Source organism: Saimiri boliviensis, chromosome 18 (genome assembly GCF_048565385.1).
Source record: "Saimiri boliviensis isolate mSaiBol1 chromosome 18, mSaiBol1.pri, whole genome shotgun sequence".
Lineage (NCBI taxonomy): Eukaryota > Metazoa > Chordata > Mammalia > Primates > Cebidae > Saimiri > Saimiri boliviensis.
In genome coordinates, this window is record NC_133466.1 from 46,922,366 (window position 1) to 46,946,133 (window position 23,768).

At 39.7% G+C, this 23,768-nt stretch overlaps 1 long non-coding RNA gene and 1 other non-coding gene across 3 annotated transcripts in view; both read right to left on the reverse strand.

Moving 5' to 3' along the window:
* The window catches only part of LOC141581980 (uncharacterized), a 1,111,619-nt gene that overhangs the window by 390,023 nt on the left and 697,828 nt on the right, over window positions 1–23,768 (reverse strand). The window lies entirely within an intron of this gene.
* Window positions 13,325–13,431, reverse strand: LOC141582080 (U6 spliceosomal RNA). Its single transcript, XR_012514911.1, has one exon. It is a non-coding gene; the product is annotated as a U6 spliceosomal RNA (small nuclear RNA).

Genomic DNA, 23,768 nt, shown 5'->3' on the forward strand with positions numbered 1-23,768 from the left:
GCAGAGAAGGTCTTTGATAAAATTCAACAGCCCTTCATGCTAAAAACTCTCAATAAACTAGGTACTGACGGAATTTATCATAAAATGATAAAAGCTATGTATGACAAGCCTACAGCTTGTTTAGTTCAATATCATACTGAACGGGCAAAAGCTGGAAGAATTCCTTTGAAATCAGGCACTGGACAAGGATGCCCTCTCTCACCACTCCTATTCAACATATTATTGGATGTTCTAGCCAGAGTAATCAGCCAAGAAAAATAAATACAGGGTAATCGATTATGAAATAAGGAAGTCATAGTGTCTCTATTTGCAGATGACATGATTGTATATTTAGAAGACCATCGTCTCAGTCCAAAAATCTTCTGAAACTGATAAGCAACTTCAGCAAAGTCTCAGGATACAAAATAATTGTGTAGAAGTCACAGGCATTCCTATTAACCAACAGACAAACAGAGAGCCAAATTAAGAGTAAACTCCCATTCACAACTGCTACAAAGAGAATAAAATACCAAGGAATACAACTAAGTATGTAAAGGACCTCTTCAAGGAGAACTACAAACCACTGCTCAACAAAATAACAGAGGACACAAACAGATGGAGAAATATTCCATGCTCAGGGTTAGGAAGAATCAGTATCATGAAAATGGCCATACTGCCCAAAGTAATTATAGATTCCATGCTATCCCCATCAAGCTACCAATGAACTTCTTCACAGAACTGAAAAAAAAGCACTTTATACTTCATATAGAATCACAAGAGATCCCACATAGCCAAGACAATTCTAAGCAGAAAGAACAAAGCCAGGGACATCACATTGCCAGACTTCAAACCATAACACAAGGCTATAGTAATCAAAACAGCACGGTACTGGTACCAAAACAGAGACATAGACCAATGGAACAGAACAGAGACCCCAGAAGAAACACCACACATCTACAACCATCTGATCTTTGACAAATCTGGCAAAACAACCAATGAGGAAAGGACTCCACGTTTAATAAATGGTGTCGGGAAAACTGGCTAGCAATATGCTGAAAGCAGAAACTGGACCCCTACCTGTCACCTTACACTAAAGTTAACTCTACGTGGATCAAAGATTTAAACATAAAACTTAACACCATAAAAACTCTAGAAGAAAATGTAGGCAAAACCATACAGGACATAGGCATAGGCATGGACTTCCTAACTAAAACACCAAAAGCAATAGCAAATAGCAATAAAAGCCAAGATAGACAAATGTGATCTAATTAACCTCCACAGCTTCTGTACAGCAAAAGAAATCACCATTAGAGCAAATCAGCAACCAAGAGAATGGGAAAAAATGTTTGCGATCTACCCATCTGACAAAGGGCTAATATCTAGAATCTACAAGGACCTAAAATAGATAAACAAGAAAAAACAAACAACCGCATGTAAAAGTGGGAAAAGAATATGAATAGACACTTCTCAAAAGAAGACATATATGAGGCCAACAAACATATGAAAAAATGCTCATCATCAGTGGTCTTTTCAGAAATGCAAACTAAAACCACATTGAGATATCATCTCATGCCAGTTAGAATGGCGATCATCAAAAAAATCTAGAGACAACAGACGCTGGAGAGAATGTGGACAAATAGGAACACTCTTACACAGTTGGGGGAGTGTAAATTAGTTCAACCAATGTTGAAGGCAGTCTGGCGATTTCTCAAGGATCTAGAAATAGAAATTCCATTTTACCCAGCAATCCCATTATTGGGTATATACCTAAAGAACTATAAATTGTTCTACTATAAAGACACATGCACACATATGTTCATTGCAGTTCTGTTTACAATAGCAAAGACCTGGAACCAACCCAAATCCCCATCAATGATGCACTGGACAAAGAAAATATGGTACATATACACCATGGAACAGTAAGCAGCCATAAAAAACGATGAGTTCATGTCCTTCATAGGAACTTAGATGAATCTGGAAACCATCATTCTCAGGAAACTGACACAAGAACAGAAAGCCAAACACCACATGTTCTCACTCATAGGTGGGTGTGGAACAATGAGAACACGTGAACTCAGGGAGAAAAGCATCACACACTGGGGGCAGTTGTGGGGGTTAGCAGAGGGACAGTGGGCGGTGGGGAGGGAGTGGAGGGTGCGGAAGGATAACATGAGGAGAAATGCCAGATACACTATGCACTTAAAGTAAAATTTAAAAAAATTCTTAAAAAATGATGAGAATAGAATCACCAGTTGGTTTCATTCTCCTTAAATATTTTCTCAATATCGGGTGAAAGTATTTGATAAATGAGTCTTTAAAACTATATTATTGTGCTGTGAGAACTTTGAGAGACTGTTGTCACAGTAATGAGGAATGTCACTATCCACAGTCATTTTTCCCTTATCCCACTAAAATTAAAACATATGAGGACATGGCTTGAAAGGATAGCAAACACTGGCATTTGTTTTTATTATCTCTCAAAATCTAAACAGAAAAGCTACTTCTCTTATCAATCAATCAAATATTATTAATAAAATATATTTGACTTAGTTGATGATATGGAATATCAATTTCAGTGTCCTAGCTGCTTTTCATTGTTGATGGGTTGAGTGTTCCCCTTAAATAACACATTTCTATTGGGTGATACTAATTATTGTAGATAATGTTTTTTAAATAAAATTATTACAGCCATTAGTTCTCTCTCTTCTCCTCCCCCCCACACTGGTCTCCTCCATTTTCTTCTGGCTCTGCTTCCTTTTCCCTTCTACCTTCTTTCTCGAATTCTTTTGCTTATCTATCATTCATTCATTTAATCTATATTTACTAGCACTTAAAGCTTCTTTAGAAGCTTCCATACTTCTGCCAAGATGGCAGAATAGGAACTGCTCTGGAGCACAGTTCCCAGTGAATGCAATGCAGAAGGCAAGTGACCTCCGCATTTCCAATCGAAGTACCAGGTTCACCTCAATAGAACTGCTTGAACAGTGAGCATAGCCTAAGGGGGGCAAAGTGAGGCAGGGTGGAGCACTGACTCACCTGGGAAGTGCAACTGGCTGGAGGATGTCCCTCCTACCCAACAGAGGCCATTGGGGAACTTCTAAAGCCACTCCTGCACTTCAGTTCAGATACTGCACTTGTCCCATGGTCTTTATATCCCGCACCAGGAGATTTTAGCTGGGCCAACAAGCGCTGTGGCTGACCAGTATGAATCTAAGAGGCCACTTCAGCCAGTGCCATGAGTTTTCAGCACAAATCTCAGTGGCCATTTTGGCTGGCACCTGGAACGCCTGCAAGACAGAGCCTCCCACTCCCCAGAAAAAAAGGGTAGCTGAAGGCAGGGAGCCAAGTGACCTTGAGTGGCAGGTGTCCCACAACAAAGACCAGCCAACTGAAGCACACTGGCATGACAGTTTTACAGTCAGCAGAACAGTTTGAGCTCAACCCGCGATGATGGAGCTCGGTGAGTGGAAGGGCATCCGTCAATGCCAAGGCAGTTCTAACCTTACCTGTGTAAACAAAAGCAAAGTTTACACAGCATCTGGACTGAGCCCACAGCAGCTCAGCAGTGCCTCTACAGGCAGATTGCGACTAGACTCCCTCCTTGCTGAGCAGGACACCTCTGACAAAAAGGCAGCAGCACATCAGAGACTTATAAATAAACCCTATCTTCCAGGGACAGAGCACCTGGGAAAGGGGTAGCTGTGACTTATGCTACAGCAGACTTAAACGTCCCTGCCCAGCAGCTTTCAACGGAGCAATGAAGCTCCCAGCACACTTGAGCTCAGATAAGGGAGAGACTGACTCCTCAAGTGGCTCACTGACCCCAATATATCCAGAAGGATACCTCATAGAGGAGAGCTCTGGCTGATATCTGGTGGGTACCCTTCTGGGATGAAGCTACCAGAGAAAGGAACAGGCAGCAATCCTCGCTATTCTGCAGCCCCACAGATGATTCCCAGGCAAACATAGTCTCCAGTGGACCTCAAGTAGTCCTAGAGCAGAGAGGCCTGTTAGAAGAAAAACTGAAAAAAAAAAAAAAAAAAAAAACAGAAAGAGAGAGAAAGACGTAGCTTCAACATCAACAGAAAGAATATCCACTCAGAGATCCCATCCAAAAGTCACCAACTTCAAAGACCAAACTTAGAAAAGTCCACAAAGATTGGAAGAAAAAAATACACAAAAAATGAAATCGCCACAGACCAGAACGACTCTCCTCCTCCAAGGGATCACAACTCCTAACCAGCAAGGGAACAAAACTGGATGGAGAATGAATTTGATGAATTGACAGAAGCAGGCTTCAGAAGATGTGTAATAACAAACTTCTCTGAGATAAAGGAACATGTTCTAACCTAATGCAAAGAAGCTAAAAACCTTGAAAAAAGGTTAGATGAAATGCTAACTAGAATAATCAGCTTAGAGAAGAACATAAATGACTTCACGGAGCTGAAAAACACAGCACAAGAACATTGGGAGAAGTGCCTCATGTAGGTGATGGGGGGATGCAGGCAGCAAACCACCATGACATGTGCTTACCTATGCATCAATCCTGCAAGATCTGCACATGCACTTCAGAACTTAATTAAAAAAAAAAAAAAAAAAAATCCTGACCATGGGAAGGGAAATCAGAAAAAGTGAAGAGAAATAGATCATGATCCCCAAGGATTCTCCTTTACTTTCAGGGAAGCAACGGTGTACAATAATAAAAATGAGGATTATCTGTCCCCAACTAGGAGCCTTCCTCTCTGGAAGCTTTCCTGAGAGCCAATTTCAACATTGGGTACTAATTCCCTGAGTCTAATCTTATAAAGAAAGTCTTTCTAATCCTATGTTGGAAAGACATGGAAGAACAAGGGGCATAATTAATAAAATTTGAACTGGAATTTATTTCCTAATGAAGTTTTAAAAACAAACAATTTCAGGGTAACTAGAGCTTTGTTTTACTGAGCTCTTCTAAGCATTATAATATGTTACAAGATAGTGAGTAGTCAAATTAGAATGAATAATTTAGTTCCTCTGACTTAAGTGCTTCAGAATATAGGAGAATGAATACATTTAATATTTATAGTCTTCACCTCTGAGATATGTGTAATCTTTACAAATATGAGTAACATACTAAAAATATTATATAGAGAAATGTTACAGTACACAAATGCAAAATTAAAAGTGACATAGAAGATAAATACTATGAATCCTTGCCTAAATATATATTTTCTTCAAATTAGAATACTGTTAAAGTGTGTTCTATAATCTCCTGTTAAATTGAAACATTTGATGACAATCCATGTATATGAACATCATCAGTTCATTGTGAAAAAAAAAAATAAGAGAGAAAAGAAAACCAAAAACTGGCAAATGAAAAATCTTACAACTACTGGATCTATTCTGTGTATTTTTATGTGTCGTGGGTGATGTTTATAAATAAAAAAGCTCTCTAATTGGCTTTAAAATAATGAATGTTTAAATAAATTATTTTTTTCAGAAAAATTAAAACTCTAATACTTTTTACTTCACATGACTTTAGTAATATTTGAGAAATAAAGACAGTTTTAAAGTTTATTGGTAAAATAAAGACATTAGCTCTAAATTAGGCAGGTCAGATATTAGGTTTGTAAAATGCTTTAAAGTAATACACTGCTTTTTTCGACTTTTAAAATTTGTTCAACTTACCTGCTTTGGAGTCACTAGATTCTCGGTAAGGTCTGGGAACATGTGGAGTTAGCCATGCTCCCTGGCTATGCTTTAAAAAGTCAGACTTTACATGCACTTGTGTCTGGTGTCCTAGGCTTCATACTTAGTACAAAATTAAAATAACTTACCTGCCAGGTGTTTCACCAAAAAAAAAAAAAAAAAAAAAAAAAAATTGCTAAGAGCTAACAGAGTAACATGTAATTGAAACTAATGAAAAACTTTTACATGGAAGCTTTGTGGAAAAAGTGAAATGTGCTTTCAGTAAAACATTATAAGGCATTAGAATGTAAATTTTTGCTTCATTCAGAAGGTTAAAAATTGTTTTGACTTAAATAGAATGAAGCTAAAGGTTTGAGCAAGTTGTGGAAGGTTTGTGAACTAGTCATCTTGTAAAAGAAACACCGTGTGAACACACTGGCTAAATTTAAAGGAGTATTGTTCAGTTTTTCCATAAATTGAACATTGGAATAAAAACACAACAGGGTTTTCTTAGAGCACTAATTTTGTTTAATACAAATTTGTAAAAGGTTATCAAAAGCTTATAAGAATTTCAACTTATAGTCAAACTGATGAAGACTGGATGAATTCATCTTTAAGGTTTTATTAAAAATTTGAGTTGACATTAACAGTACACTAATGCAAGAGAGAAATTTGGCTTTCTTTCTTGAATATGATTTTAACATAATATTAACGAATAAAAAATATTTCTGTCTCTCCTCAAACAAACTACAGGAAAAAGAAGGGAAAGACGCACATTGCTTGAAAAACTGAGTCTTCTATCAATGAGTAAAGGCTTTTGCCTTTAAACATTTTTTGAGTTACCATTTTGGTTAAATAAATGACTTACTGTGACCTGGCATTCCATTTTATATCAAATGTTTTAGGCCTTTAGTATATTTATATCAATATTAATATATTTGATACACTTCCCCAAATCCAATTTTATCTTCAAAATTAAGTCTTTTTGACTTCTTCATTTGGAATGCAAAAGAGGGCACTGAAAAATCGAAAAGAGAAATATATGGAATTACTTGACATATTTTTACATAAGGAGCACTGTCAAAATAAGAAATATTTTACCTTTTTCAGATTATATTGTAATCAATATTGATATATGTTTGAAAATTGTATGAAATTCCTAAAATTCCAATAGGTCAAAAGATATGCTATTAATTATATTGTTTCCATGATAAACTGTAGACCACAGAAATGTACAAATTTTCTTTTCAGTCATGTAACTATAAGTATTTAACAACGTTTTCACACTTAACTGCTTAATATTAATGCAGTTTCTGAAAACTTCACAAGCACAAAATGTCCTAGAATATGGTGTCTTTTAGGAAGTTCCTGAAATAATGGAAAGTCAATGAAAAAGAGCTCTTGAATACAGATTTCTGGAAACTTTAGAATCACATCATTTCTCAAATAATCCCAAATACTTAAGGACTGTGTAAGATTTCCTGGAATTTTAATGAAAAGACTTATTTGTTTTTAAAACTCCTACCCAAATAGAAGAAAAATTAATTCAATACCAAGAAAACACTTTGTCAGACTGTCATTCTTAATCAGCTGTCATTCTAAATTGTTTATATATACAGTTTGAATGAACTCCATGATCTAAGTCAAGTTACCTATGACAACCCATCAGTAACAACTACTATGAACCTAAATTGGAGAAACAACTGATATTTAAATGGATATAAGTTCAAAGTTAAGCATGGACTCATGGAGAACCAAGACAGCTGCCTTGTCCTTCCTGGGTCCATACTTAAAGTTCCTCTTAAAGGAGAACTAGAAACCATTGCTCAAAGAAATAAGAGAGGTCACAAACAAATTTTTAAAATCCATACTCATGGATACAAAGAATCAATATTATAAAAATGGCCACATAGTCAAATTAATTTACAGATTCAATGTTATTCCCATCAAGCTACCATTGTCTTTCTTAAGAGAATTGGCTAAAACTACCTTTAATTTCATATGGGATGAAAAAAGAGCCTGCATAGCCAAGCAAAAAGAATAACGCAGGAAACACCACACTACCAGACTTCAAACTACATTATCAGCTTACAGTAACCAAAACAGCATGGTACTGGAACCAAAACAGATATATGGACCAATGGAACAGAATAGAGGCCTCAAAAATAATGCCACACATCTACAACCATCTGATCTTTGACATACAAGACCAAATAAATAAATAAATAAATAAATAAATAAATAAATAAATCGAAAATAAACCAATGGGGAATAGATTCCCTATTTAATAAATGGTGTTGGGAAAACTGGCTAGCCATTTGCAGAAAACTGAAACTGGACCCCTTAATTACACCTTACACAAAAATTAACACAAGATGGATTAAAGCCTAAAACAGAAGACCTAAAATTATAAAAACCCTAGAAAAAAACCCTAGGCAATACCATACAGAACATAGGCATGTGCAAAGAATTTATGACTAAAACACTAAAAGCGATGGCAACAAATGTCAAAATTGACAAATGAGATCTAATTAAACTAAAAAGCTTCTGCACAGAAAACTAAAATGAAACAAAACAGATCTATCATCAGAGTGAATGGGTAACCCACGGAATGGGAGAAAATGTTTGCAATCAATCCATCTGACAAAGGGCTAATATGCAGAATCTATAAAGAACTTAAGTTTACCAGAATAAAACCAACTCCATCAAAAGGTAGGTAAAGAATATAAACAGACACTCCTCTAAAGAAGACATTTATGAAGCCAACAAACACATAATGAAAAGCTCATCATCACTTGTCATTTCAGAAAAACAATTATTGGAAAAGTCAGAAAACAACAGATGCTGGAGAGGATGTAGAGATATGGGAAATCTTTTCCACTGTTGGTGGGAGTGTAAATTAGTTCAACCATTGTGGAAGACAGTGTGGTGATTCCTCAACGATCTAGAAATAGAAATGCCATTGGACCCAGCAATCCCACTACTGGGTATATGCTCAAAGGATTATAAATCATTCTACAACAAAGACATATGCACACATAGTTTCACTGCAGCATTGTTCACAAGAGCAAAAACTTGGAACCAACCCAAATGCCCATCAATAATAAACTGGATAAAGAAAGTGTCACACATATACACCCACAGCCATGAAAAAGAATGAGTTCATGTCCTTCTCAGGGACATGGATGAAGCTAGAAACCATCATTCTCAGCAAACTGACACAAGAACAGAAAACCAAACATCACATATTCTCACTCATAAGTGGGAGTTGAACAATGAGAGTACATGGACACAGGAGGGGAACATCACACTCCGGAGCCTGTCGGGGTTGGGCCTAAGGGAGAAATAGCATTAGGAGAAATACCTAAGGTAGATCATGGGTTGATGGGTGCAACAAGCCCCCACGGTATGTGTATACCTATGTAACAAACATGCATGTTCTGCACATGTACCACAGAATTTAAAGCATAATAATAATAAGAATAAGAAATCTACTTTTAATTATAAAGCTCTTAAAGAAAATCCTTTTGAATCTCTTACTACCACAACATAGCTGGGACAAACTGCTGATATTTTCAAAGTAACAAACATCAAACCAGAAAGAACTAGATTTAGGAACCAAACTCAGGTTGCTGTAGGGAACAGGGCAGAATGTTAGGATTGAAAGGTCACCACTGCTCCTCCAGTCTGGCCTTGGCTGGCAACCTTGGCTGACAAAAGATGGCCTAATGTGGACAGAAACTCTTAGGCTAAAAAAAAAAAAAAAAAAGGAATTTCTGCTCACTAGAAAATACATACGTGGCAGCTACAAAGTTTTAGCCAATTCAGATGACTTGCTTCCCAAAATTTGGAATATTCCCTTGGATTTGACCAAGTCAGAAAGATATGGTCATACTTGATGGAAGAAAAGTGAAATAACAACAAAATCTAAAACATAAATAAAAAAAAGTTAAGCAAAATTAAAAAATGCACAATAAATATGATTACTGAGTGTTATAATATTAAGGAGAAATTAAAACCAAGTGGTTGGTAATCTTAACTTTCAGTCATTAAGGAAAAATTTTAAGACAAATCTCTAATTTAGCCACTTACCTGGAAATAAGGCTCAGGCTGATGACTGTTCTCTACCATCTTAGAAGTAGGAAAAAAATCACACTCACCTTTCCTGTCAGAAGCAAGCTGAGACTCAAGAAAGGAAGTGCCTGCTCTCCACCATCATGGAAGCAGAAAAACCTGTCTTCCTCACCGGAAATGAGAAAAACTTCACAAAAGGAGCTGTAAAGCAAAATCAACCTTAGCTCTGAACCAAATTTTGGGAGATCTGGGACTCTCCAGGGGGCAGAAGCTCCCAAACCTCAGCAAATTATCTATCATATTGGTTTGAACAATAAGGATAGCCCAGGTTGGTATCAAGCAATAATAACATTTATCAAAGGTCAGGGCCACATTTGTAATGTTCTCTCTCTCTCTCTCTCTCTCTCTCTCTCTCTCTCTCTCTCTCTCTCTCTCTCTTTAGAGGCCGAGTCTCTCTCTGTTGCCAGGCCTCAGACTGGAGTGCAGTTGCGAGATCTCAGCTCACTACAACCTCTGCCTCCTGGGTTTAAGCAATTCTCTGGCCTGAGCATCCCAGGTAGCTGGGACTACAGGCGCATGCCTCCACGCCCAGCTATTTTTTTGTTTGTTTGTTTGTTTTGTTATTTTTAGTAGGGACGGAGTTTCACTATGTTGGCCAGGATTGTCTTGACTTCTTGACCTCAAGATCCATCCGCCTTGGCCTCCTGAAGTGCTGGGATTACAGGTTTGAGCCACCGTGCCAGGCCCATGTCCTTCTCTTTTTATCTTTATTCGTTTAGCCTGTTTTGTCAGAAACTAGGATTGCAACACCTGCTTTTTTCTGTTTCCCATTTGCTTGAAGGATTTTTCTCCATTCATTTTGAGCCTATGTGTAGGAGTTCATGTGAGATTGGTCTCTTAAAGACAGCATACTCAAATGAGTCTTGGCTCTTTATTCATCTTGCTGCCCTATGTCTTTCAGTTGGAGCATTTAGCCCAATTGGTTAGCACAGATATATATGGATTAGATCCTGACATCACGCTCCTAATTGATAATTTCACAGACTTGTGTATGTGGTTGGTTTTTTAGCATCACTGATCTGTGTAATTCAGTGCATTTTTGTAGTGGCTGGTGATGATCTTTTCTTTCCATATTAATTTCTACTTTTAGGAGCTCTTGTAAGGTAGATCATTGGATAATGAATTCCCTCAGCATTTGCTTGCCTGAAAATGATCTTATTTCTCCTTCACTTATGACAGTTTTGCTGGCCTTGAAATTCTGGGTTGAATTTTTTTCTTTAAAAGTTGAATATCTCTTCTGGCTTGTAGGGTTTCAGCTGAGCAGTCCACTGTTAGTCTGAAGGGATTCCTTTTGTAGGTGACCTTGTCTTTCTCCCTAGCTGCCTTTGACAACTTTTATTTCATTTTGACCTCGGAGAACCTGATGATTATGTGTCTTAGGGGTGTTCTTCCCGTGGCATATCTGAGGTTCTCCGGATTTCCTGAATTTGAATGTTGTTCTGTCGTGCTAGGTTTGGGAAATTCTCATGAATGATATTCTGAAATATGTTTTCCAATTTGGTTCCATTTTTGTCATCTCTTTCAGGTACATTAATCAGGCATACATTTTGCCTTTTTACATAATCCTTTATTTCTCAAATATTTTGTTCATTTCTTTTCATTCTTTTCCCACATTCTTGCCTTTTTTCTTTCAGAAAGCCAGTTTTCAAGCTCTGAGACTCTTACCTTTGCTTGGTCTATTCTACTAGGTGGTCTTGCACATGAGATGGTGCTGGTCTGACCTCAGCACTCCTTAGTCTGCTTGCCTCTCCCAGGACCCCAGCCTGGCTACACCTGCTTACAGGGCACCCTTGGGTGCCCACACACATTACAAGAATTTTTATAATGCAATCACACACAATTACCATGTGGCTGCATTATAAAAATTCATGTAGTGTGCTTTTCAGCTCTATCACATCAGTTTATTCTTTTTTAAAAAATTGTACTTCAGGTTATAGGTATATGCAGATCATGCAGAATTGTTGCATAGGTACACTCACGGCAATGTGGTATCCTGCCTCCATCCCGTCACCTACATCTGGCATTTCTCTTCATGTAATCCTTCCCTGACCTCCCCACCCCTTGGTGTCCCCCTGTTGGCCACCCCCAAAAAGACCCCAGTGTGTGATGCTCCCCTCCCTGTGTCCATATATTCTCATTATTCATCACCCGCCTATGAGTGAGAACATGCAGTGTTTGATTTTCTGTTCTTCTGTCAGTTTGCTAAGGATGATGGTTTCCAGATTCAAACATGTCCCTACAAAAGACACAAACTCATCGTTTTTTGTGGCTGCATAGTATTCCATGGTGTATGTATGTCACATTTTCCTTTTCCAGTCTATTGTCGCTGGACATTTGGGTTGTTTTCAGGTCTTTGCCATTGTAAACAGTGCCACTGTGAACATACGTGTGCATGTGTCTTTATAATAGAATGATTTATAATCCTTTGGGTATATACGCAGTAATGGGATTGCTGGGTCAAATGGAATTACTATGTCCAGGCCCTTGAGCAAGTGTTACACTGCCTTCCACAATGGTTCAACTAGTTTACACTCCTAGCAACAGTATAAAAGTGTTCCTATTTCTCCACATGCTCTCTGGTATCTGTTGTCTCCAGATTTTTTAATGGTCACCATTCTAACTGGCATGAGGTGATATCTCAATGTGGTTTTGATTTCTCTAATAACCAGTGATGATGAGTATTTTTTCATATGTTTCTTGGCCTCATATATATCTTCTTTTCAAAAGTGTCTGTTCATATCATTTCCCTAATTTGAATGGGTTTGCTTGCTTTTTTTCTTGCAAATCTGTTTTACTTCTTTGTAGATTCTGGATATCAGCCATTGGTCAGATGGGTAGATTGCAAAAATTGTTTCCCATCCTGTTGGTTGGCGGTTCACTCTAATGATTGTTTCTTTTGCTGTACAGAAGCTCTGGAGTTTAATAAGGTCCCATTTGTCTATTTTCGTTTTTGTTGCCAATACTTTCGGTGTTTTAGTCATGAAGTACTTGCCTATACGTATGTCCTGAATGGCTTTGCCTGGGTTTTTTCTCTAGATTTTTTATGGCATTAGGTCTTATGTCTAGGTCTTTAATCCATCTGGAGGTAATTCTACTGTAAGGTGTCAGGAAGAGGTCCAGTCTCTGCTTTCTTCACACTGGTAGTCAGTTTTCCCAACGCCAATTATTTAACAGGAAATCCTTTCCCCATTGCTTGTGTTTGTCAGGTTTGTCAAAGATGAGATGGTTGTAGATGTGTGGCATTGCCACCATGACCTCTGTTCTGTTCCATTGGTCTATGTCTCTGTTTTGGTACCAGTACCATGCTGTTTTGATTACTGTAGCCTTGTAGCATAGTTTGAAATCAGGTAGCATGATTCCTCTTGCTTTGTTCTTTTTGCTTAGCATTGTCTTGGCTATGCAGAGTCTCTTTTGCTTCCATATGAAGTTTAAGGTGGGTTTTTCCAGTTCTGTGAATAAGTTCATTGGTAGCTTGATGGGGACAGCAGTGAATATATAAATTACTTTGGGCAGTATGGCCATTTTCACAATATTGATTCTTCCTAAAAATATGAAATGCTTCATGAATTTGCATGTCATCCTTAAGCAGGAGCCATGCTAATCTTGCCTGTATCATTCCCATTTTAATATATGTGCTGCCATAGCAAGCACTGGTAAGGTTCTTTATACCAGCTCTATTGCCTGTTAGCTCCTGCGATGTTTCACAATGACTTTTGGCTTCCTTGCATTGGATGATGACATACTTCTTTCACTCAGTGAACTTTGTTTCTGCCCACATTCTGAATTCTACTTCTATCATTAAAGACATGTCAGCCTCTGATCAGTTCTGAAAACTTGAACAGGCTGAACAGTTGATGTAATCATCTGGAGGAAAGAAGGCATGCTGACTTTTTGAGTTTCAGTGTTCTTGCACTGATTCTTCCTCATCTCTATGACCTTATTCACCTTCAACCTTAGAGGTTGCTGACCTTTGCACAGGATATTTTTCTTTTATGATATTTGATGATCTTTTTGGTTTGATTGTGGTGTAAGGCAGATGCAGTCAGCTGGCTTTGGTTTTGGAGGATTTTAGGGGGCCAATATTCATCTCCCAATTCCTAGACTGTGTTCTTTAACTCTGGGAAATTTATATTGGGTTTCAACTTTGTTCTCTGGCTCCTCAAAGTTTGGATTCTACTGCACTGAAGGCTGCAAAGTGTGGCAGCTGTGGCAGAGTGCTAGCAGATGCAGAAGTGCCTGCCTCCCTGTTGGCATTCACCCAATGGTGGAAGTGGTGGAGGCAAGACCACTTTGTGGGAGCCAGGGGACCCCTGCTGTGTGTGCTGTTGCACTGGAGGTGCAGGCTGGGGTGCTGGCCTGTGCAGGTTTGGGTGCCTTCTCTGTGACCCCCTAAGCAGCAGCAGTCACTCAACGCATATTAGGGTCTCTTTTTTGTGCACAACATTAGCACAAGGGCAAGTTGTTGGCAGAGTTGGTTCTATTGGTTCTGTGCCTACCATAGCTATCTCTTCAATGGGAGTTCAGGTGGGTTGAAGTGTGTGCTACAGTCCCATGTGCTGGTAGGGCAAGTACAGCAAAATCCACTCATGTAAACACACAGCAGCAAAGCGATGTAGGAAGTTTGTGTATAAAGAGCTGTAGTATGGAGAGGCAATGTAGAGGCTGGTGCATGCCTGAAGGGTCCACGTTGCTGCATCTCTTCACTGCTCAGGCATGGTCCACTGGCACAGAAACAAAGGTGTGGGCAGCTGAGAGTGCCCTGTAGGCAGGTGTGGCCAGGCTGGGGCCCTGGGAGAGGCAAGCAGACTAAGGAGTGCTGAGGTCAGACCAGCTTCATCTCATGTGCTAGAATGCCCAGCAGAGATCAGGTCTCAGAGAACTCTCTGAAAAGTGAGGCCCAAGCACAGCACAGCTGCTCTACAAAAACGTGGCCAGACTTCTTTTTTAAGCAAGTCTCCTTTTATTAAGAGGGAAACTCGCACACCTTATCTCTGCTGAGCAATCTTCACATGAGATGTGGCTGATCTGACCTCCACACTCCTAAAGTGCTAGGATAAAGTGTCTCATAAGACCAAGTAGAGCCTAGAGAGATAGCTGTGCCTGCCCTCTGAGCTTCACATCAGCTGGCTTCCTGCTCCATCACTTTGCTTGTCTCCTGGGGGCTCTACCCCAGAGAGATGTGAGTTAGCCATCACTTAGTGTAATTAGCCCAGGATGGAGGGTCTGTGCTGTGGGCCCAAGCCAGGGTTCCCTGTCTGGTGATAAGCCATGGGGGGTATGTGGTATCCACAAGAGATGGACTGCCTTGTTCCTTGGGTCAACTGCAGCTTGTTAGAGTTATCAATATGGCACTTATGGTTTTGGCTTTCTTGATATTCTGAAGGTAACAAGGGCAGATCCACTGCAGAGGCAGTGGCAGAGAGGATTTCAGTCGATCTGTGAAGCTCTGTCCAAGGAATTGCCAAGTTGCTACTGGCTTGATGGCTTCAGTGGGGCCTGGATAAAGATCCAAGCTGGGAGGACCTGCTCATCGAGGAGATATGGAAACCAGCACCCACGTAACGGTTCAGCCACTTTCCTATAAGGCTGCTGTGGTATACTGGGGGTCCACTCCAGTCCCTAATTGCCTCATATCTTCCAGTGCCTCAAGGTATCACTAGCGAAGCCTGCAAAAAGGCAGAGATAATAGCCTGCCTCTTCCTCTGGGACCTCTGTACCACTGAGGTACAATCCTGTTGCCAATCTGGACACAACTATGGGAGGTGGCTGGAGACAAGTTCAGAAGTCTTGTCTAGTCAGGAGGAACAAGAACAGAGACTTGCTTTTAAAAAAGTCTGGCCATGTTTCTGTAGAGCAGCTGTGCTGTGCTGGGGGTTCACTTCAGCCCCTGGTTGCCTCAGACACTCTGAAGTCCCAAGGTTGAAATGGCTGAGTCGCCTAAACAGCAAAGATGACATTCTGGTCTTCCCCTTGGAAGCTCTGACTCAGGGAGGCCTGAATCATCTGTCAGCCAGAGAACAGCAGTGAAGGCAGCCAGAAACCCTGTTGAATGGCTTTACCCAGTGATTAGAAATGTGTTTGGGGACTGACTTAAACAAGGGTCTGGCCATGTTTTTGCGAGGTGGCTCTGCTGTGCTGAGCTACCACTTACACTTCTGGTCAGCTTGGGTTCTACAAAGCCCTCAGGCCAGAACCTAGTCATCCAAACAGCAAAGTTGGTGGCCCGCCTCTCTCTGTGGGAGCTCTGTCTAAGGAATGTTTCAAATCTCCATTGACCAGAGAACACCTGTGAGGGTAGAAGTAAGCCCCAGGTGGGAGGTCCTGTTCAGTAAGAAGGAACAGGATCAGGAGCCTGCTTTCAGAAGCAGTCTGGCCATGATTTGGTAAAGCAGCTGTGCTGTGCTGTGAGAACTCTTCTGCCCCTGGTGGGTTTGTACTCTCCAATGCCCTTAGCTGGAATAATTAAGTTCCTCCAACAGGAAAGATGACAGCCTGCCCTGTCTTTTCTCTCACAGTTTATCTTGTGTGATGGAGCTGAAATTTTAGGCTGTTTATTTTTACAATAAGCATTACAGTTGTTCAGAAAGAATCTTGCTGTTCTCTTTCAGTTTAGATGTATGAGAATTCATTGTCTCCTGTAAATAAACCTGTTCAGGTTTTGTTCTCTGAAAAGAAGTCTTTTTCTGCTATCTGGCTTTGGTCACATTCATGTAGACCAGTAGCCAGTCTAAAATGACATGATTGAATTTCCATTTCCAGTGTTTCCTAGTTGTGTCTTACATTCTCCAATTCAGAACTGACCATTTTATTCTTCGTTGTCAAAATGCTAAGCTGTCCACTGTCCTTAAAATACCATCTTTGTTCATTCTTCTTTATCCAATTTTATAGGTTTTAGAATATTAGCATTTTTTCCTTTCACACTTTCAATGTCCTCCAAAAATTTCTTTGCCCTAAGTGGGTTCTCCTGTTTTATTGTGTCTAGTTCCAGTCTAAGCATGGCAATTTTCCCCCACAACATGCTAATTTCATGCAAGAGATCTTTTTTTTTCTTATGGCTAAGAGAACTCTAAGTCAACAAAAGAACACTTTAGTTAGCATACAATAGAATAACATATCATAATTTCCTCTGAATTTAAACCATAACATGTTTATTTGTATAATGAAAGAATTCCCATGGTTAATATGTAACTGAAAAAAAGCTGGACAAAACTTGAAACCAGTGTAAATTCAAGAAAGTTTCAATATTGATTTAAATACCATGAAAAATAAATCACTAGAGGATTTTAAAGAATTTCGGAGTTGGAAAAGCCTTTCTCTGAATTACAAAATAGCCATAGGCATAAAATATAAGATTAATACGTTTGACTACGTTTTAAAAATTGGATTTACACTCTAATATCTATTCTATAAACCACACCATTGTAAGAACCTTAGGTATGCATACATTTGGAAAGAAGCAATTCCTCAAAGTTTTTAAGTCTCTTTTTCTGAAGAAAGCTTTATCAATATATAACTTTTCTAATACTGTTATAGTCAGTTATAAGAATTACATTTATTCATAATTGTTAAATCTAAGTATTGTATCCTTCTATATTTACACATCTGCATCTAAGCATTGTGCTTCTACATACAACTCTGAACTCATTTACGATCAGGATTCTTAGAGAAATAAGAAAATCTATGTGGCTGGGTACTGTGGCTCACACATGTAATCCCAGCACAGTGTAATGTTCAGTGTTGTATGTAGCACTAAACTTCTACATGTGGCCATGTGCAGTGGCTCACACCTATAATCCCAGCTCCTGCAGCAGGTGGATTACGAGGAAAGAAGTTCAAGACAAGTGTGGCCAACATAGGGAAACCTCATCTCTACTAAAAATTAAAAAATTAGCCAAGTATAGTGCTGTGCACCTGTAATCCCAGCTACTCAAAAGGTTTAGGTAGGAGAAACACGTGAACCAGGAGGTCGAGGTTGCCACCGATTCTACTGAAAGGGAGGGGGCTGAGACAGGAAACTAGACGATCTGGCTTGATGGGTACCACCCCCACAAGACAAGAAATCTGAAACACTCTGTATTAGGAGTTTCACCATAAGTGCAGCTTGACCCGGGATGGTCCAGCTCAGTGGGGGGAAGGGCGTCCCCCACTACTAAGGCAGCCTGCCACTACCAATGCAGTTCATGCAGTAGATGGGCAGAGCCTGTGGCAGCTCAGCATTACCTCTGCTAACAGACTGTGACTAGACTACTCTGCGCTGGACAGGGCATCTATGAAAAAATGCAGCAGCACGACAGGAACTTATAAATAAAGCTGACCTTTCTAGGACAGAGCACCTGGGAAAACAGGAGGTTATGAGTTCAGCTGCAGTAGACTTAAATGTATCAGCCCAGCACCTCTGCAAAAAACAACAGAACTCCCAGCACAGCACGTGAGCTCTTATAAGGGACAGACTGTCTCCTCAAGCAACTCTCTGAGCCCCATATACCCAAAAAGACACCTCATAAAGGAAAGCTCAGGCCAACATCTGGTGGGTACCCTTCTGGGATGAGGACAGTAGAGGGAGAAACCAGCAGCAACCCTGGCTGTTCTGCAGCCCCTGCAGGCGATCCCGAGGTGAGTGAGATCTGGAGTGGATCCCCAGTGGTTCTGCAGCAGAGGGGCCTGACTGTTAGAAGGAAAACTAAGAAGCAGAAATAAATAGCTTCAACATCAACAAAAAGGATGTCCACTTAGAGACCCCACCTGAAAGTCACCAACTACAAAGACCACAGGTAGATAAAGCCACTAAGAGGGGAAGAAACCAGTATAAAAAAGAAGAAAACACTAAAAACCAGAAGGCCTCTCCTCCTCCAAGGGATTATAACTCCTCACCAGCTAGGGATCAAAGATAGGTGGAGAATGAATCTGATGAACTGACAGGAACAGGTTTCAGAAAGTGGGTAAAAACAAACTTCTCAGAGCTAAAAGAACATGTGCTGACCCAATGCAAAAAAATTAAGAACTTAGATGAAAGGTTAGATGAGATGCTGACTAGAATAAACAGCTTAGAGAAGAACAGAAATGACTTGATGGAGCTGAAAAACAGCACAACAACTTCATGAAGCATCAAGTCTTAATAGCTGAATGGACCAAGCAGAAGAAAGAATATAAGAGATTGAAGATCAACGCAATGAAATAAAATGAGAAGGCAAGAATAGGGTGAAAAGAAATGAACAAAGCCTCCAAGAAATATGGAGTTCTGTGAAAAGACGTAATCTACGTTTGATAAGCATACGTGAATGTGACAGAGAGAATGAATGCAAGTTGGAAAACACTCTTCAGGATATTATCCAGGAGAACTTCCCCAACCTAGTGAGGCAGGCCACCATTGAAGTCCAGAAAGTACAGAGAACACCACAAAGATATACCTAAAGAAGAGCAACCTCAAGGCACATAATCATCGGATTCACCAGTGTTAAAATGAAGGAAAAAATGCTAAGGGCAACAAGAGACAAAGGGAAGCCCACCAGACTCACAGCAGATCTCTCCACACAAACTCTACAAGTGAGAAGAGAGTGGGGGCCAATAGTCAGCATCCTTAGAGAAAAGAACTGTCAACCTAGAATATGATATCCAGCCAAATTAAGCTTCACATTCGAAGGAGAAAGAAAATCCTTTATGAACAAGCAACTACTGAGAGATTTTCTCACCACCAGGCCTGCCTTACAAGAGCTCCTAATCAAGGAAAGGAACAATCAGTAACAGCCACTCCAAAAATGTACCAAATGGTAAAGACCATAGATACAATGAAGAAAATTTGTCAACTAAAGGACAAAACAGGCAGCTAGCATCAAAATGGCAGTATCAAATTCACACATAACAGTATTAAACTTAAATGTAAATGGACTAAATGCCCCTATCAAAAACACAGACTGCCAAATTGGATAAAAAGTCAAAAGCGGCCCTGTGTGGTGGCTCAAGCCTGCAATCCCAGCACTTTGGGATGCCAAGGTGGGTGGATCACGAGGTCAAGAGATCGAGACCATCCTGGTCAACATGGTGAAACCCTGTCTCTACTAAAAATACAAACAATTAGCTGGGCATGGTGGCGCATGCCTGTAATCCCAGCTACTCAGGAGGCTGAGGCAGGAGAATTGCCTGAACTCAGGAGGTGGAGGTTGCGGTGAGCCGAGATCGCGCCATTGCACTCCAGCCTGGGTAACAAGAGTGAGACTCTATCTCAAAAAAAAAAAAAAAAAAAAAAATCAAAACCCATCTGTGTGTTGTATTTGGGAAGCCCATCTCATGTGCAAGGACATGTGTAGGCTAAAAATGAAGGGATGGAGGAAGACATATCAAGTAAATGGAGAGGAGAAAAAAAAAAGCAGGAGCTGCAATCCTAGTCTCTGATAAAATGGACTTTAAACCAACAAAGATCAAAAGACACAAAGAAGGGCATTACATAATGGTAAAAGGATCAATGCAACAAGAAGACCTAATGATCCTAAACATATACACACACAATACAGGAACACCCGGGTAGCACCCAGGTACATAAAGCAAGTTCTTAATGACCTACAAAGAGACTTAGACTCCCACACAGTAATAGTGGGAGACTTTAACACTCCATTGTTAATATCAGACATATCAACGAGACAGAAAATTAACAAGGATGTCCAGGACTTGAACTCAGATCTGGACCAAGCAGACCTAATGGACATCTACAGAAATATCCACCCCAAATCCACAGAATATACGTTCTGCTCAGAAGCTGGTTTTTTGAAAGGATCAACAAAATAGACTCCTAGCAGAGTTAATTAAATAGAAAAGGGAAAAGAATCATATAGATGCAAGAAAAACTGACAAAGGGGATATCACCACTAATTCTACAGAAATTCAAACTACAATCAGAGATTACTACAAATACTTCTATGCACATAAACCAGTAAACCTGGAAAAAAAGGATAAATTCCTGGACACTTACACCTCCCAAGCCTAAACCAGGAACAAGTTGAAACCTTGAACAGACCAATAACAAGGGCTGAAGTTGAGGCAGCAATTAATAGCCTACCAACCAAAAACAGTACAGGCCCAGAGGTGTTCACAGCTGAATTCTACCAGACACACAAAGAGGAGCTAGGACCATTCATTCTGAAACTAACCCAAACAATATACAAAGAAGGAATCCTTCCTCAATCATTTTATGAGACCATCATCATCCTGATACAAAAACCCGGTAGAGACTCAAAACAAAACAAAAAAAATGGTCAGGCCAATCTCCATGATGAACACAGATGCTAAAATCTTCAATAACATACTGTCAAACGGATTGCAGCAGCACATCAAAAAGCTTCTCCATCATGATCAAGTAGGCTTCACTCTGGGGCTGCAAGGCTGGTTCAACATACGCAAGTCTATAAATGTAAACCACCACATAAATAGAACCAAAGACAAAAACCACATAATTTTCTCAATAGATGCAGAGAAGGCCTTTGACAAAATTCAACAGCTCTTCATGTTTAAAAACAAAACAAAACAAAACTCTCAATAAACTAGGTATTGATAGAATGTATCACAAAATGATAAAAGCTATATATGACAAACCTACAGCCAATATCATACTGAACGGGCAAAAGCTGGAAGAATTCCCTTTGAAATCAGGCACTAGACAAGGATGCCCTCTCTTACCACTCTTATTCAGCATAGTATTGGAAGTTCTAGTCAAAGCAATCAACCAAGAAAAAGAAATGAAGTGTAATCAATTAGGAAAGAAAGAAGTCAAACTGTCTCTATTTGTAGATGACATGATTGTATATCTAAAAGTCCCCATCGTCTCTGCCCAAAATCTTCTCAAACTGATAAGCAACTTCCACAAAATCTCAGAATACAAAATAATATGCAGAAATCACAAGCATTCGTATATACCAATCACAGGCAAACAGAGAGCCAAATCAAGAAGGAACTCCCATTCACGATTACTACAAAGAGAAAAAAATACCTAGGAATATAACTAATAAAGGATGTAAAGGACCTCTTCAAGGAGAACAACAAACGAAATAAGAGAGGAGACAAACAGATGGAGAAACATTCCATGCTCACGGTTAGGAAGAATCAATAGGTCAAAATGGTCATACTGCCCAAAGTAATCTATAGATTCACTGCTATCCCCATCAAGCTTCCAATGACCTTCTTCACAGAACTGGAAAAAACCACTTTAAACTTTATATGGAATCACAAGAGACCCCACATAGCTAAAACAATCCTGAGAAAAAAGAACAAAGCTGGAGGCATCACACTGCCAGACTTCAAACTATATAGAGGCTACAGTAATCAAAACAGCATGCCACTGGTACCAAAACAGAGACATAAACCAATGGAACAGAACAAAGACCCCGGAACACACATCTAAAGCACCACACATCTAGAACCATCCGGTCTTTGACAAACCTGGCAAAAACAACAACGGGGAAAGGACTCCATGTTTAATAAGTGGTGTTGGGAAAACTGGCTAGCAATGTGCAGAAAGCAGAAACTGGACCCCTATTTGTCACCTTACACTAAAACTAACTCAAGAAGGATCAAAGATTTAAACATAAAACCTCACATGATAAAAACACTAGAAGAAAACAGGCAAAACCATCCTGGACACAGGCATAGGCAAGGATTTCATGACTAAAACACCAAAAGCAATGGCAATAAAATCCAGGATAGACAAATGGGATCTTATTAAACTCCAGAGCTTCTGTACAGCAGAAGAAACCAGCATTGCATGAATCAGCAATCAAGAGAATGGGAAAAAATGTTTGCAATCTACCCATCTGACAAAGGGCTAATATCCAGAATCAACAAAGACCTAAAACAGATATATAAGAAAAAAACAACCCCATTCAAAGTGGGAGAAGGATATGAACAGACACTTTTCAAAAGAGGACATATTTGAGGCCAACAAACATATGAAAAAATGCTCATCATCACTGGTCATTAGAGAAATGCAAATCAAAACCACACTGAGATATCATCTCATGCCAGTTAGAATGTTGATCTTTAAAAAATCGGAGACAACAGATGCTGGAAACGATGTGGAGAAATAGGAATACTCTTACACAGTTGGTGGGAGTGTAAAATAATTCAGCCATTGTGGAAGACAGTGTGGAAATTTCTCAAGGATCTAGGAATAGAAATTCCATTTGACCAAGCAATCCCACTATTGGGTATATACCCAAAGAACTATAAATTGTTCTACTATAAAGACACATGCACACATATGTTGATAGCAGCCTGTGTACAATAGCAAAGACCTGGAACCAACCCAAATGCCCATCAATGATAGACTGGACAAAGAAAATATGGTACATATACACCATGGAATACTACGCACTCATAAAAAATGATGAGTTCGTGTCCTTTGTAGAGACTTGGATGAATCTGGAAACCAACATCTCAACAAACTGACACAAGAACAGAAAGGCAAACACCGTATGTTCTCACTCATAGGTGGGTGTTGAACAACAAGAACACATGGACTCAGGGAGAGGAACATCACACACTGGGGGCAGTTGGGAGGGGTAGGGGAGAGACAGTGGAGGGGGGAAGGTGGGAAGGGCTAACATGGGAAGAAATGCCAGATATAATATGCAACTAAAATAAAATAAAGAATAAAAAAAAATAGAAAAAGTCACGAGGGGCCGGGCACGGTGGCTAGTGGCTGAAATCCCAACACTTTGTGAGACCAAGGCAGGCAGATCACCTGAATTCGGGAGGTTGATACCAGCCTGGCCAACATGGGGAAACCCTGTCCCTACTAAAAATACAAAAATTAGCTTGGCATGCTGGCATGCACCTGTAATCCCAGCTACTCAGAAGGCTGGGGCAGAAGAATCACTTGAACCCAGGAGGCGGAGGTTGTAATGAGCCAAGACTGCACCACTGAACTCCAGCCTAGGTGACAGAGCAAGACTCCATTTCAAAAAAAGAAAAAAAAAGTAACGAGAAAAGATTGAGGACTGAGC